At 44.6% G+C, this 16,183-nt stretch overlaps 1 protein-coding gene across 4 annotated transcripts in view; it reads left to right on the top strand.

The window, feature by feature from the left end:
• The window catches only part of ccdc85ca (coiled-coil domain containing 85C, a), a 46,769-nt gene that overhangs the window by 2,475 nt on the left and 28,111 nt on the right, over positions 1 to 16,183 (top strand). The window lies entirely within an intron of this gene.

The following is a 16,183-nucleotide window of genomic DNA, read 5'->3' as shown; positions in this document are numbered from 1 at the left end:
TTTGCCCTGTGTCCTCTGTCACAAGACACTCATGTGCAGTGCAACCTAATGTGAAATGTGTAAGATGCTTATTTGTCTGTTTTGTCAGCTAGTATACTATACTTAAACATCTCCTTGAAAAGTTAACTAGGCCTGCCTGTCATGCCCTGTTACATAGTAATAACACTGGTCTGACCGGGTCCAGAGGAATTTTACAGTGCTGTTAGTGATGAGTGGTAGATAAGGGATGTGAAAGTATGTGGATGTGGGTAATTCCTGTGAATTTCCTCATTCTCACACCTTTCCACACATCCTGTCCACGAAGGTACTTCAAGGAAAATGCTTGACAAGATTTGATGGAAGGCAGTCATGATTAGTAGAGAGAGGAAATAAAATGGGTATTATTGAGGTTCCTATATCATTTTACTCACTAGAAGAAGTTATTAAAGATGAATTCCGGGATCTTAAGCACTTACAAATTCGTTACATATTGTATTAATTGGAATTCGTAACATATCATCCGAATTGCACTAAAAATTAAAATTATATCTATATATTTTTTTGCAGGACTTAACATATCACAATCACGTAGTACACAATTGTGCACAATTTTCGAAGACCCGTTTTGGCTTGTAAGCACTACTTTCAAAACTACTGGCTGAAATGATATAAAAGCTCTGGAGCATCACTTTAATAGTTGCAGCTAGTATTCACAAGAGTGTTTGAGAGTGTGTTGAACGTGATGGATGTTGATGGATAGGTGGATAATGGTTCAGGTTCAGGAACCTCTGCAGAGTTGGTTTAGAGGTGTCACACACACACACACACACACACACACACACACCCCTCGCTGCACGGCTCGAGGGGATGTTTGCTCTCCGGTTTGTAGGGGAACCATTAAACACATGGTCACGGTGTGAAATGCCAGCACAGCAGTTCTCCTGTACTGTGGGTTACCAGATACACACACACACACTGGTGTCTCTCTTTTTCAGTCTGGAGGGCCCTACACACTAGAGAGAGATAAGCAGAAGACACAAACTTTGAACACATGTGTGCTAGCTAAGTAGTGAGCGGGTACCAGGAAACATACAATAAAACACTAATGCCTGCAATATATCATACATATTTGAAGAAGGTCGTTTCATAATGAAACGGGTAGTTACACTGAAGCTACACTTCATAGTGTATCCATATGGACTTTGTTGATTGTTTTTGTCAATTGACTTTTGTGGTTAAGGGGTCACGTGATGGTGTTACTGAGAGGAGTCACAGATGGTGTCACAAACGCATCCATCAGGGACACAGACATGGTGTTTGGTTCCTCGAGACTAAGATGGCCACCGTCCTGTTGAAAGTGTTGATGGTGACAGTGTTGACGGTAACGGTCCTTGTCCTGGACAGATGGCGTCTCTAATTACCTCAACTCTGTGCTGCATGGCAGACCTAATGAGGATTATTTAACTACGTTTGTGTCCCAAATGGCGCCCTATTCCCTTTATAGTGCACTACATTTGACCAGGATCCATAAGGCTCTGATCAAATGTAATGCACTATATAGAGAATAAGGTGTCACTTGGGACGCACTCTAACTAACGCCCTCCTCACAGCGAGCAGCAGGGCAAGGTGCTAAGTCGCCTCAGTAAGTCACCTTGTTCAAATCAATACAGAACCCACTGACTGAGCTCTGCAAACTGTCCATCTGCTGACATTTTAAGTAGGACCCAGGCCAGGCCTCATAGCAGTCAAACTGTGTTCAACTTTTAGACAAGGCCTGTTTAACTTCATAGAAATCTAGCTCTTTGTTGAAGAGTTGAAATGACCCAGTCTACTAATGGATCCTTCCTATCAACCAGCTAAAGTCTTTATCTTATCTTAGATATGCACTTATCACTATCCACTCACCTTCCACTCCCTCGTCCTAAACTACCTCTATCCTATCTGTCCAATACTCCTACTCCCGAGTCCCTACTCCCTCAAACCCCCCTTTTCACCAGATGATAAACTCATATGCTACAGTGAGGACAGTTGGCTGGACAATGCATCACATCAATACAGCTACAGTACAGACAATACTGAAGCAGTATGCCCTTATGTGTGGCTCTTTTGTCCATGCGGTTAAGGCTAATCAATGTGTCGCGTCCCAAATAGCACCCTATTCCCTACACAGTGCACTACTTTTGCCCAGAGCCCAATGTGTCCAAAACGGCAACCTGTTCCCATCGAGAATAGGGTGCCATTTGGGACGCATCTAATGTGTGAAATGGCTGGTGGTCGCTATGGCAAAGCAATTGTTGGTGTGGGCATACAGTCCCGCAGGGGCCTTTGCTATTGAATACTCTGATGGACAAACTGTATTGATCATAGTGCCACTGTTGCGTGAATAATAATGTGGCCTGGTTTTGGCACAAGCTGCTCAGCTCCTGGCTGGCTGGTGAATTCTGATTGGTTCATTGTCACAGAGCCAAAACCTATTTGGTATGGTTCAGCACTGGCTTGTCCTACCTGTCAAACATGTATAGACAGTAATTAACATTTAATGTTCAACTAAGCTATTTACCTAGTTATTATTGCATTATTACATGGTTAGATGTTATTTAACCATGTCATAACTTGTAATAACCTACTTGTTTTCTTTCTCTGCTGGTCAAGAGTCAGTCAGTCCTTGTCACTCATATGTTGTTGACCTTCTATCCCGACCAAGGCTGATGCTTCACCTCCAGCATTCTCTCTCCGTGATGCAGAGGTCCTTGTGGGATGGCCTGTGGCTGTCAATCAAAGAGTTATAGCCTGTTTATTGGTTCCCTGTGCTCTCTGGCCTATTAAATCAGCCACTGAGGCTGAGGGGAAGGAGGTGCTACTGTGTCGCTGTCAGTTTTACCCGCTGCTTTTATTTACTAGCCGGACCATGTGGGAGGGCTGTTTCAGTTGCAGTTTTAGCCTCTCTTGTTTGCGTGTGTGTGCGTGGGGATATGTAAGATGAGAGAGCCCACTTGTTGAGATTAGTCCTGACTGTAAATTCCCAAGATTAATTCCACCGCTGCATCAGAGGAAAAGGCCCGGGCAACGGAAGCTTTCTCACAGCTGTGTGTGTGTGATATACACCATTATCATCTTAAAGTCACAGCCGGTCCTCTTATAGTTGTGTATGTGTCTGTGATATACTGTACATCCCACTTATCTGGCACGCCGTTTGTGTTTGTGTGTATATACTTTTGTGAGTTCATCATATAGGTGTGGCAGGCAGCCTAGTGGTTAGAGCGTTGGTGTGGCAGGCAGCCTAGTGGTTAGAGCGTTGGGCCTCTAACCGAAAGGTTGCTAGTTCGAATCCCTGAGCTGGCAAGGTACAAATCTGTCGTTCTGCTGCTGAAAAAGGCAGTTAACCCACTGTTCCTAGGCTCTCATTGTACATAAGAATTTGTTCTTAACTGACTTACCTAGTTAAATGAAGGTCTCTGGGCAGACGCTGAAAACAGTGAAGCTGATCGGTCGAGGGAGGAGTACGTCTTTTTGTATATGAAATATTCTTATGTTTATTGTCAAATTTGTTGCACCTTTAATTCATGCACCTTTTCTCAGAAAAAGTATATTTCAACACTGTCTGCTCAGGCAAATTTGCAAACTGAATAAACTTGGAACCAATCAGAACTCCTGTAGATACCCCTTGTGATGAAGGCAGCCAATGGCCTGCTTCTAAGATGTAAAAAATAGCCAGAACTATGGTCCTGTGTCTATACAGATCCACACTTCTCAGTGTTAAATGAACACGCCGCTTAGTGTAAAGCCTTATTTTTGTATTTCCCAGAGTGCATTGCCTTTCTGGTGAATTGTAGAGTGGTTGCAGTCTTTTTTGTTGTTGTCTTGTGGCCTTCTCCAAACAAATAGCTTTCATTAAAATGTAATTATTCAACACAATACAATTATTTAATAAGGCCTTATTTTGAGATCCTAGGTTTACCTGCAAGTCACATTATTCTGGCTTGAAAAGTGATGTGTAATTCCTATTGGGATCCAGCCAGAGTTGGCTAGCCAACATTTAAAATGTTTATTCACTCACAATTTGTATTCAGAATGACTGCCTGGCGGGGAAGTCTAAAACAGGAGTTTACCAAAACGATCTAAATTGGAACAACCATTTCAGTAACGGGTGCAATAAGTCCAAGTAACAAATTGAATTAGTTTAGAAAAATCCGTTTTTTATATGTGAGTAGCATAATATGAAATAATCAATCAATGTACACGTAAAAACAGAGATATTGAAACAAACAAGAAACACAAATCAACCTGAAATAGAGTATGCAGGGAAATAGTGATGGGCGTGGTTTAGGTTTAACACTGGTTACTAACACAAACACTGGGGTTCTTTTGCACCAGTCCATGTTCATTTTACACTTACAGAGTTCATTTAACACCTGAATCAACACTAGAAATGTCACACTGAAAAATCAACACTAGGTGACACTGGCATGTTTTCCACAATGTACGTTTCATGCAAATACATTCGAACAAAGAACACTGTCACAAATGGTGTTTCACCATTTAATGTGTATGGAGACAAACAGCAAAGGTGTCTCAGGCAGTATTTGAAGTATCTAAATATAGTGTAACCAATCAATGTATTTCAAGTGCCATGGAGGGCACAATTTTACAATGTTACAGTCCAGAAATGAGAGCTTTACCATCGATGCCAAAAGCCCGGGCCTCTGATGGAGACTATACAACTAGCATCAACGAATGCTTCAGTATTCTCTCTAGGAGCATTTGTGTGCCCAGGCCCCATAGGCGTATCGAAAGGATCCCACCCTGGTCACCAATGTAGCTGACCGATGTAGAGAGAAACAAAAGCCTTAGCATAATGCAATCTAAAGCTTGTGTGGTCCAGAGATGAGAACTCTACCATCTATGGCAAACACCTGGGCTCCTGATGGGGCAATATAATTATCACCACTGCATGTTACAAGAGTCAATGAATCTGTATGCCACCTGTTAAACTGATTCTACATTGAATTTAGTCTTCAACATGCTCAAACATGCATGTGTATCTGTAGTTGGTGTTCTTCAACTCTACAATGCATGAGACTGTGTCAGACAAAACCCACAAAGAAAACAGGCAAATGCATATGTTGTCTTAATAGTGACGGCAGGGCTAGTTCAAACTGCAGTAGGATGGTTCTCCTCACAGGTGAGTGAATCAGCCCATGCTTGGTGAATAGCACTTGGTTGATCTCTGGGAGCAGGACACAGGAGAGACAAGAATGAATACAATAAATCATCACAGCACAATAATGTAGTTTGTGAGCTGGATTATGTGGCATTTCGTCAGTATGAATGAAATGAGTGGGTCCTACCTTGATGACTATATTAGCTTTACACTACCTGTCCTATAGATTTTTGTAGTTTTAAATTATGACTTGGAATAAACTGCTAGCTAAAAACGCTCCTTGTCCTGGAAAGACATGCTAGCTAACGATAAAGCTATCTGCTCCTGCTAACTAGTAGCACATCAACTTGTTGTTATCTAGCTAGCTAACTAGAAGCTAGCTACATTACTAAGGTTGCTGCGTTCTAAGTTGGGAGTTGTTTCACAGCTTGCATTGATGGTATGACGTTAATATAACTAAATAGTTCGATGACAAAAAATAAAATAATACTTGACCTAATAGCAGATTGTCAGACGGGGATCTCTCTCTCTCGAGCTGTCACCAGCTGTCTACTACCTTAGATACGGATAACGTGATTGGCAGACGTGATCAACAGAGATAGTACCATGGATAGTACACAAGTTGTGTTTGCCTGTCCAGCTAGCGAACATAAAAGTACGTTTTCTGCCAAAAAGTGTTCAGAATGAATAAATATACACAATATGTAAAAACCAGCTCCTCCCTTGACAGAGATCGATTATCTCGAGAACTTAAGCAGATAGCTTGCTATTTACAATCTACTGTAGGTGCTAGTCAATCAGCAAGGACACCGCTTCTATGTTTATTTAAGTATACCACTGGGCTAAAAGCTTACTGTAGTTCTCATGTGAGACTGAACAAGGTTCTCTCTGAAAGGGGTTCTTTCTCCCACCACCTTGCTCGTTTTTGTTGCCTCAACAGTATGGGAATTTCACTTCATCCACTTTTTTTGTTCTATTGATGCTATACGGTATATACACACTTATTTTAGGTTATTTACAAGTTTTTTAAATAATTTCATAATTATAATCAGGAATAATAAACTTAAGAAGAATGCCCGTCGTCAGGAAGGGGTGCGGTCCAACTAATGGATAACTGGATAACTCTGTACATCACACCGCTTTGAGGTGATTAGACAGTCTAAATAGTTTGCGGTGCAAAGCTGTGCGCTCTGTGGTACGGCTCTGTGTGTGTTTGGTTTTACCCTGTCTCGGGCCTTGGCTCACTCCCTGGATGATGACAGTGTTTGATCAGGTAGTGTAGAGCCGGGATTGGGGGCTGTGGGTGGTGCTGTGTGTATAGTTCTGTGGATGGGGCCGTATGGGGCTGTGGAGGTCTTTGTTCAGCCGTCTCTGTTGTGTTCAGTTTCTGTGTCCTGCTTCCCAGCTGCCCTCCTCCTCCTCCACCACCACCCCCAAACTTTGATCAATGGGTCTTTCTTTCTTTCACTCGCTCACTCACTTATTTACTGTCATTTATTCTCTCTCTCTCTTCTCTCGCTCTTCCCCTGTTGCGCTTCTTCTCACTCCCTGTCAGGCTCTCACTCCCGCTCTCTCACCCCCTCTTTTTCTCTTTTACTTTTCCTCACTCTTCCTGTTGCACTTGTTCTCACTCTCCGTCCGAACCCTGAACCCCCTTTCTCTGCCTGTTGCACTCAGTGCCCCTCCCCTTCTCCCCCCACCCTTACTTTGGTTCCCACAGCCTGGACGCTGCAAAATCGAGAGGGAGCGAGCGAGGCAGAGAGAGAGGCAGAGAGAGAGGCAGAGATAGAGAGGGAGAGAGAGAGGGGCAGAGATAGAGAGAGAGAGGCCGAGAGAGAGAGAGAGGGGCAGAGAGAGAGAGCGAGAGCACACGAGCGAGACGAGCAAGAACCGAGGCACGAAGCACGAGACGACAGCACACACGAGCACACACGACGAGAGCAGACGAGCAGACCAGACAGCAAACGAGAGCACGACAGCACCAGAGACGACAGGACGACAGCACGAGTACGAGAGAAAGGCCAGCTAACTAGCAAAAGGCCTGGTGACTGAGGCGCAGGCCTTGGAGGTGTATAACTCAGGCCTTGAGAGTCCCTGGTGACTGTGTCTAGTTCTCGATGGCTGTGCTAGTGGGAGAAGATGGCAGAATATTTGAGAGGAAGTTCCTTGATTACATTTCTTTATTGACCTGTGCCTTGCTCTGAAATCCTGTATGCTGCGTTACATATATAGTGCGCGTGTTTCCGACCCAACTAAGGCCTACCTGAGCGCTGACATGCTTGAGCTTTCTCGAAAGCAGTGTTAAACGACTGTCTAGTGCCTAAAAGTGTGATTGTTTTCCCTTCAATTGAGTTGAAGCGAGGCCTGAGCACTTGTTAAATCCTTGTGCAATCCGATTTGAGAATAAACCCTCATTTTGAGGAACATTCTATAGAAACAATATAGCCTGGATGGATCGATTTATTGCGCAGGCCTCCAATTCTACCATATATATTACGATATATTATCACTTAAAATCTCGATTTTTGTTGTCCAGATTCTCCGAATGGAGTAATTTCATCTCTATTGAAACAGTATGTAAAATGTGTTGATCACTCTTATAAGAACATGGTGAACATGGTCACACTGAATTAACACGATGAGCAGACTCAATATAAAAAATAATGGTGTGGTTTTTGTAGAATGTGCATACCCGTAGTCCTCGATCTGGCCTGTATGGTTAAGTTGCTGTACGCCACGATCGGTGCTTCACAGGTCGGTACCGCCACGCACACACAAGACAAAGAAGGAGAAAGAGAGAGAGAAGAACTTACACACCAATCCAAGCCAGTCCGTGGACCTATCTTGAATTCAACACATTTATTTCTGTACATGTCATTATTGGTTTTGAACAGAATTATAGATTTTTTGAATTTGAGTGTGTTTTCTCAGGACTCACTAGCCCACCTTAGCACTTAGCACTGTAAATAACTCGAAAACCCACAGCGATTAGGCTTAGTGGGAAAGTCAATCACATCACAGACACAGCAATAAAATGAAAAGCTTTTCAAACTGTCGCACTATCCACCCAGCCAGCCTAGTGTAAAAATGCTGTACAGTAGCGGCCCTCTTTGATGTGTGTGTGTGTGTGTGTGTGTGTGCTGTTGTGTGTGTTGTGGAAATGCGTTGTGTGTGCTGCGTGGTGCATGTGTGATGGTGGTGTGTGCTGTGTAGTGGTGTGTTGTTGTGTCGTGAATATGTGTGTGTGTGTGTGTGTGTGTGTGTGTGTGTGTTTGTGTTTATGTGCACACTGCAGGCCCAAGGTGTGTATGTTATTGTTGTACGACAGTCAAATTTCTTGTAAGTCATTGTGGAATGAATCGTCAGTTACAGGCATGAACATTTCAAACAGGAGAACGTTCCAGAAAAAAGGTGGCTAGGAATGAGAACATTCAGACCTCCCAGCCAGCCAACCTAGGGATGGATGGTGCTCAATCTGCCATCCCATTTGGGGTCGTATTGGGGTTTGGGTCCTATTTCAACTTTCAGATGATGTTTCAGCCCCCACTTCCCATGGCTAGAGAGAGAGAGAGGGCGAGAGAGAGTCGGGTTGCCCCTCGGGACAGGGCCGCCCCGTCAGCCCTGTGTATGGGATCTCCTGGATTCCCCAGCAGCGGTAGAGAGAGGTCCAGGTCTCCAGCCCGCCGACCACTTGATCCCTGTTTACGAGGGGTTAGGGCTCACTTAGAGGGGTTAGGGCACACTTAGAGGGGTTAGAAAGACGATCTCCAGACAAGCTATTTTCTAACATGCCATTAAACCAGATGACTATTATAGAGGCTGAGGATCTGGAAACTGTTAGCTTGGCTTAGCTCCTCAGCCTTTTGACTGGTGCAGGAGTTGGGGTCTTCGGGCTGAATCTTAATTTAAGAACCATGCACATAACTGACATTTTCATTCAAATCTCCTGTTGACATCAATGTATTATTTCCACACAAAAGGTATGAGCACAGATCTCAAATGAGTATGAAGCCTTTAGAGTGTTTGTTGATCATGTTGCTCATTCCTGGTTGTTGGGATCCTTTAAGATCCCATGAGAACTTGAGGAGTCATAGTTTGCGTCCCAAACGGCACCCTATTCCCTATATAGTGCTCCAGCTCTGGTCAAAAGTAGTGCGCTATATAGGGAATAGGGTGTAATTTGGGATGCCCACATTGAATCCCGTGTCCCTCTTTCAGGAAGCCATATATCTCGTGTGACCATGTAATCCCCACGCCTCAGTGAGAGAATGGCCTACTGGGATAATTTATGCCCCAATACTCACCAGGTCATCCGTACCCAGGTCACAGCTATGTCTGTCTGTGTTGTATAATACACCATGTCACTACCTGTTTAGTCATGCGTTTTTGGGGCAGTAACATGAAACTGCGACGGAGATCAAAGCTAATCCGGCTGCCAAACATCTATGGAACGTTCTGGAACCAACGGAACAAACCAAAAGCAGATGTTGTTTTCCCGGGATTCTGATTCCGGAATAAATTAATCAGAACTGCTGAGGTTGTGAGCTGGTTTTCCTGAATGTAGCAATGTGGGTACACCGATCTATATCTACAGGTACAGTATGCGTGTCCTAGGTGTCCATAATTGCTGCTATGTGCACGCGAAGAAGTTGATGGAAAGAAACATAAAAAAAAACATGATCTTTCTTTCATTGTAACACACTGTAGACCAGCAGACCCTCACAAGCTCTAGTTGAAGAGACACACAGTGAAGAGTAGGAGTCAACCAACCCTGTCTTATTGTAGCCATGCTTTACCTCTGTGTTTTTTGTTGTTTTCGAGGTTCTCAGAGTTCCAGCTGACTCCCTGCTGTTCAGACCTCGCCGTATAAAGAACACAATAATCTATCTGTCTGTCACGTCTACTCCCTCTCCCGGCCTCTAGGTCATCAGGCTGCTGATTATTACCTGTCACCATCGTTTCGCGCCCCAGCGCCTCATGACACTCACCTGGACTCCATCACTTTCTTGATTATCTTCCCTATGTCTGTCACTCCCCTTGGTTCTTTCCTCAGGTCTTATTGGCTCTGCTTTCATGTCGGTGCGTTTTGTTTCGTGGTTATTGTTTATTTTATATATTAAAACACTCACTCCCTGTACTTGCTTCCCGACTCTCAGCGCCCTCGTTACACTGTCTGTTTTCACTCCCTTCACACACATACAGAGTGGGCCATCCCAAATGTCACTTTCTTCCCTATATAGTGCACTGCTTTTGACCAGAGCCATATGGGCCCTGGTCAAAAATAGTGCAATATAAAGGGACTAGGGTGCCTTTTGGGATGCAGAAACAGCCTGGCTGGTCTGGTGTTGACTGCCACAACACCCAGTAATTGACCTGTCCATTCCCAGCTCAGACAGCCACTAACAATAGACTGGGGACTACAACCTTGTGAACACTTGTAGAGGGAGAAATACACATCTTAGATGGTTATAGAGTTCTCTTGGAGTTTTGTAAACAATTGAAAGACACAATGTCCAGAACATTTTCTGGGGCAGAGGACCTAGATGGGGGGGGGGGGGGGTTGTCAACATTTGTCAACATATATTTACTATATAAGACTATCTGAATAAAGTTTCATTTGGTTTATTTTCAGTTTGGTAATTGAAGTGTGATAAGCCTGTTATTTGGCTGTCCGGTCCAAATATAGCTTGTTATTCCACAGACAAAGCGAGGTAATTTGTTTACATTGAGGAAGGCTGTGTATTTGTTGACGGAGGAGCTTGGGTTTCCCGTCCCAGTGAATGGATGGATGAATGGACGGATGAATGGATCCGTTTCAGTTCGACTCCCCTGAGATTCTACTTCTTGTTTATGTGAACGAACTGCCTCTTGGCCCTGTGCATGTATGCATGTGTTATTGTTACTGCTAGCATGGCTAGTGCTCTGTCTGCTTAGAATGATTTATAGCCCAGGGAGAGAAGCGAACGCGCTTGTCTCTGTTGTTGTGATAATGACACTGCATAAGGAAGACCTTTGTGGGTATGTATGAGCCAATGAAAGACAGGGTAAGGATGTTTACCCTCTGAAGGGTGAGTAACCTCTTTAATTTAAACCATGCAGATTGAGAAAACAAGGTGTGTATTGACTGATTGATTGTAGAGTGCCACTCTATGGTTTTCCCTTGGCCAGTAATTGGACACACACACACACACACACACACACGCTGGTCTCAGCCCACAGTGTCTGCATGTGGAAGGTCTGGGTTGGACAGATGGACATGGAGTGAGAGCCAACGGGGAGGCTGGAGGCTTGGGTTGCAGATTACTGGGGTGGTTTTGCCTTTAGTCGGCGTCTTGTGGACCCAGACGAGACACTGAGACTTGGGCAGGCTCGGTGAGACAGTGATGGATCATCAGGATCTGTATTCATAAAGGGTCTCAGAATAGGAGTGTTGATCAAGAATCAGAGAAAAGCCACTTGGCTGTGGGGTAATTTCCTTCAATGTGAGACTTACCGAGACGTGCAAATGGCAGAAAGGATCAGGAACCCCCTGTCTCTATTTCCTCAAACTCCTACTGTCTATCTCTCTCCACGATCCAGGATTCGATGCAGTAACGCTAAGGTCTTGTAAGGGTTGTGGTCATCACTTACAGTCTTATTGACAGAACAGGACCTGATCAGCTCTTAAAGTAGCTAGTTGGTCGGACCCACTTCCCTCTCTATCTACCCACACACATGTGTGTGTGTGTGTGTGTGAGTGAGTCTCTGCATGTGTGCGCGTGCGTGCGTTTGTGTGTGTGCATCGCCGGAGACCATTCCAGAGGAACTCTTCCTTTAAACTAAACAACATTTGGTTTTGAAAGACTTTTATAATAGATTCATATCAGAGCCTTACCAGAAGTCACAATCATTTATTTTATGACTTCAATATTGTTTTAATATCGCTTCATGCATTTTCCCGGAGCTGTCAAACTGAGGAAACTGAATCTCTTCTCATTTCCATCTGTCTCACAGTGGAAGTGGAGGGAGCAATATAAATGTATTGAAATTGATTTTTATCATTTTGAAACCCATTAAATCCAAACACGACTCTTGAGATGGAAACTATATGACTATCACAATTGCTTTTCATATCGCAATTCTCAGGAGCGCTCTATACTTTCAGAATGGCTCATTTATAGCAATGTTTTCCTAATGGTAGGTTGGACAATTTCAACTTTATTGAAAGACCGTTCTGGTGTATGGCAGGAAACATTGCTTTATTGATTGTGGGAGCCACAGGAAAACTTAGCAGAGTAATAACACAAGAAAGTTGGTGAAACAGACACTGGCTTAGTGCTATTCTGATCCTAGATCTGTGTGTGTTCAAAAAAGCTGCCGTGTCAGGATCCACCACATTCCTCCGCAGACCATAGAGGAAGTTGGATTTCACTGGGTATCACCGTGTGAAAGGGACACACCCAGGAAACCCTACAAAAACATTGTGACAACATGAGCTCTTCTCAACAGCGCTCATTAGTGTCACACTACAACAGGAAGCAGTGTGTATTCTCAAATCCCCAAGCATTCCGTTACATGAGCACACACCTGTAGAGGTTGAGGCAGCTAGGAAATAGTCCACTTTATTAGAGCAGCCACAGTACTGTCGAGGGCCTATAGGAAATATGAACTCAGCGTTAAGTAAAGAAATATATGGATGTTATGGAACTTTCCACTCTCTAGCAGTAGAATGTGGGCTGCTCAGATTGAATTAATTAGCTAGCTAGTCATATGGAGGCATAGAATTTCACAGGGTACATTTTGTTTTCGTCATCTTTCCCCAGCCCTCTCTTTCTCTACCTCTTTTCCACATTCAAAATCTCTCTCTCTCTCTCTCTCTCTCTCTCTCTCTCTCTCTCTCTCTCTCTCTCTCTCTCTCTCTCTCTCTCTCTCTTCTCTCTCTCTCTCTCTCCTCTCTCTCTCTCTCTCTCTCTCTCTCTCCTCTCTCTCTCTCTCTCTCTCTCTCTCTCTCTCTCTCTCTCTCTCTCTCTTCTCCATGGGAGAGAGTGACCTCATTGGAGGGAAAATGAGGTCAAAGGGGAGCGGGAGGCTGAGATTGGCTGGTCTCTCATGGCCAGGAGGTGGTAGTCGTGGGAACGCCATAGCAACCAACGATTATCTGCCGGTTGATTGATCCCAGAGGACCGGTAGAACAAAAGAGGGAGAGAGGAGGTAAGAGAGTAGGTGAGAGTAAGGGCTAGGGTGAATGAATGAGAGGTATGTTTGAGTTTGTAAGTATGAATGGTACAGACCGTACTATAGAGGGTGTTGCTGGCTTTTAACCCCAGAGGGTGTGGCTGATTCAGAGTGGCCTTTCCACAAGACACTGCAGCCAGACAGGATGCCAGGGCCTGTTATGTAAGCATGTGGATGGATGAGCTACCTCACCAGGGTCAATGAGTTGAATAACCTCACCATGCAGTCACCAGAGCCAAATCCTCCATTTAGATGTGACAGACTGTCTGTTACGGGATTATTTATAGATTTGTTTTAGGTCATTCTGATTCATATCAGTTGCCAAGCATTCCACTAGTGGCTAATGGAAGACAGTGACGTGTTTTTGAGAGAGTGAGAAAGAGAGTTAACCAATTCATCCATGAATCAGGTATAGCAGGGAAGAAATACGGGGCTAGAAGCGGCCATTTGCTAGAGTCAACCCCAGTTTTGCTAGCGTCAACCCACGTTTTGCTAGAGTCAACCCCAGTTTTGCTAGCGTCAACCCACGTTTTGCTAGAGTNCGTCAACCCACGTTTTGCTAGAGTCAACCCCAGTTTTGCTAGCGTCAACCCACGTTTTGCTAGAGTCAACCCCAGTTTTGCTAGCGTCAACCCACATTTTGCTAGAGTCAACCCCAGTTTTGCGAGGGGCAATCCCCATTTTGCTAGCGTCAACCCACGTTTTGCTAGGGTCAATCCCCGTTTTGCTAGTGCCAACCCCAGTTTTGCTAGCGTCAACCCACGTTTTGCTAGGGTCAATCCCCGTTTTGCTAGTGCCAACCCCAGTTTTGTTAGGATTATTCCATGTGTCTGGTTTGAAATATGGAGGAAGTCGAAAGCAATAAAAAACAGATTGGCTTCTCCTCCTGAGCCTGCAGTTGGCCTCTTGGTTTAATCTGACCAATCTCTTAATCCCACCGGCTTTGTCTCATCCTCTCTTTCTCTATCGCTCCCTCCCCTTTTCTCGCTGTCTCACCTGAAGAGCAGCTATTTTACATTTGAGTCATTCAGCAGACACTCTTATCCAGAGAGATTTACAGGAGCATTAGGGTTAAGTGCCTTGCTCAAGGGCACATCAACAGAACTTTCAACTAGTCGGCTCGGTGATTCGAACCAGCGACTTTTCGGTAACTTGCCCAACGCTCTTAACTGCAAGGCTACCTGCCGCGGTCACACCCTCCCTGAAAGGTGTGTGGTATTCGAATAGAAATGTAGAAATGCTAGTATTCGGTCTAGAGATTCTGTGTTCTGTTAGCTAATCATCATTCTTTGGCTTCTGTGATTGAGAAGCCTGTTAGATCATCCCAGACAGAGCTACGGGGGGGTTAAGCTGTACCCCTGTCACTGTCTGAACCGGATTGGAGGGGGTAGAGGGGTGTGTGTGTGTGAGTCTTGCTTGGGTCTGCCCGGGCCATCTGTCCGACACTATTGTTTTGCGGACAAAGGGGTTGGGGGCTCTTCAAAGCCCCACCATGGTGAATGGGTGAATGAAGCATCACGTCACCCCACTATAGCACTACAGGACCCTGAGCATGGGCTAGCTAACGCCGAGACTGACACACGCAGAGTGGAGAAACCAGCACAAACTGTCTTTCTCTCTCACACAGTCTTTATTTCCTCCTCTCCCTCTCCCTCCCCTCCTGCCTCTTAACTCCACTATCACAGGAGGTACAGAGTGAGAGGCTAACCTCACAGGCTAACCTCTCCTGCCTGGAGGCCGCTAGATAAGACAGGGTTACTAGGTAGGGTTAGGACACACACACACACACACACACACACACACACACACACACACACACACACACACACACACACACACACACACACACACACACACATCCACAGGGTTAGGCTGCAGGGTTAGGCAGGGCCAGGGGACAAAGGTCTCTCTTTGAATGATTAGCCCAGGCCTCTCATCTAATGCTTCACGTTTATGACACCAGCGTATCTATCTGACTATAAGTTTACCTCTCTTTACCTGTCTCAAAATTAATGAACTATTAAATCCAATTCAAAAATATCAAAGTTTACTCCGTACATAGTTGTTTGTGCATTGTATTCACACAGCTCATATGAAATACTTTTCCTTCCCTGCAAGTGATTATAATGTGAGATGTTATAAACTCAGCAAAAAAATAAACGTCCGTTTTTCAGGACCCTGAAAACACTGTTTCCCATGCTTGTTCAATGAACCATAAACAATTAATGAACATGCACCTGTGGAACGGTCATTAAGACAGCTTACAGACGGTAGGCAATTAAGGTCACAGTTATGAACATTTTGGACACTAAAGAGGCCTTTCTACTGACTCTGAAAAACACCAAAAGAAAGATGCCCAGGGTCCCTGCTCATCTGCATGAACGTGCCTTAGGCATGCTGCAAGGATGCATGAGGACTGCAGATGTGGCCAGGGCAATAAATTGCAACGTCTGTACTGTGAGACGCCTAAGACAGCGCTACATGGAGACATGACGGACAGCTGAGTCCTCGCAGTGGCAGACCACGTGTAACAACACCTGCACAGGATTGGTACATCCGAACCTCACACCTGTGGGACAGGTACAGGATGACAACAACAACTGCCCGAGTTACACCAGGAACGCACAATCAAATCAAATTTCAAATCAAATCAAATGTATTTATATAGCCCTTCTTACATCAGCTGATATCTCAAAGTGCTGTACAGAAACCCAGTCTAAAACCCCAAACAGCAAGCAATGCAGGTGTAGAAGCACGGTGGCTAGGAAAAACTCCCTAGAAAGGCCAAAACCTAGGAAGAAACCTAGAGAGGAACCAGGCTATGAGGGG

The sequence above is a fragment of the Salvelinus sp. IW2-2015 genome, linkage group LG9 (assembly GCF_002910315.2).
Source record: "Salvelinus sp. IW2-2015 linkage group LG9, ASM291031v2, whole genome shotgun sequence".
Taxonomy (NCBI): domain Eukaryota; kingdom Metazoa; phylum Chordata; class Actinopteri; order Salmoniformes; family Salmonidae; genus Salvelinus; species Salvelinus sp. IW2-2015.
Note: the sequence above shows the minus strand (reverse complement) of the source record. Positions and strands in the feature narration are given on the sequence as shown.